The sequence below is a fragment of the Hyla sarda genome, unplaced genomic scaffold (assembly GCF_029499605.1).
Source record: "Hyla sarda isolate aHylSar1 unplaced genomic scaffold, aHylSar1.hap1 scaffold_543, whole genome shotgun sequence".
NCBI classification, from domain to species: Eukaryota; Metazoa; Chordata; class Amphibia; order Anura; family Hylidae; genus Hyla; species Hyla sarda.
The window spans coordinates 183,738-184,854 of NW_026610554.1; the positions used below are offsets into that span (position 1 = coordinate 183,738).

The 1,117-nt window shown below is 51.3% G+C and overlaps 1 non-coding gene across 1 annotated transcript; it reads right to left on the bottom strand.

Moving 5' to 3' along the window:
- Positions 1-308: 308 nt before the first annotated feature.
- On the bottom strand, positions 309-499 carry LOC130339363 (U2 spliceosomal RNA). The gene has a single exon (XR_008879748.1). It is a non-coding gene; the product is annotated as a U2 spliceosomal RNA (small nuclear RNA).
- Between the last annotated feature and the right edge of the window lie 618 nt (positions 500-1,117).

A 1,117-nucleotide genomic window follows, 5' to 3' on the forward strand; every position in this document is an offset into this window, starting at 1 on the left:
ATTCAGCACCCACCCGCTATCAAGGCAGCTGCCTATCATGTCATGCCCTACCTGCACAGGTTGTGCTGGCTACTCAAATGATCCAATTAAGGAGGCCATTTAGTCAGCAGCAGCAGAAGTCCTGTGCCTGGACGCTCCAACAGCGGCCAGACACAAGCAGAAGCAGAAGCAGCAGAAGCAGCAGCAGCACCACCTTTTGTTTTTTGGCTGCAGCAGCAGCAGCAGCAAGGCCCACAGGGCTGGCTAGCTGGCTAGCCAGCAAGCAGGTAGCAATGAAAGTAGGAATCTTTCTTTTTAACCCTGTAAGGGGGTGGTGCACTGTACCCGAAGATACTGCCATATCGGGTCAATGCATAGGGCGACGGAAGCAAGCTTCGAAATCGGCCCCCGTTCTCAAAAATCCATTTAATATATGGTCCCCAGATAGGGGACGTATCAGATATTAAACTGATAAGAACAGATACTACACTTGATCTTAGCCAAAAGGCCGAGAAGCGATAACCGTGAAAGGGGCGGGCCCAACAAGGTCCCCTTCATGGGCACTATCACTGCTTGCTGTCAGGGAGGCTGCCAGACAATTTTCCATGCACACTCTGGGCTGGGGGGCAGTCAACCACCAGTACACACAGCAGAACCTAAACCCATACCATTACTGCTAAGCAGCAAGACAGGGGCCCATTGCACTCCCACGGGGCCTTTTTAAATGCAATCCATAACCCGGATTTGCCAGGAACCCTTCTTACTCCTCCTACTTGCATGTGACACTGGGCTTAGGATCTGCATAGGAAACACACACACAAGCACACACCTACCTTTGTTGCCTGCAGATGCCTCCTTGGCTGTCCCCAAACGGTATCAAACCAACACCCACGGGAAGCTGTAAGCATAGAGGACATGCCTGCACCCCATTGGACTTACCTGTGTGGGTTAAACCCGGGTTATTTGACAACCTATGGCGGTGATGGTTCTGCTCAGGCAGAGCAGTGCTGATGCTCCTCATAAAGCTGTCGCTGCTGTGAAGGTTCTAGGTGACATCACAAATCCCTATGGTTACATACACAACAAAGCTGGGTTGTTGTTGTTTACACTCTGCAAGGCCTGTGGAAGTGAGTGACAT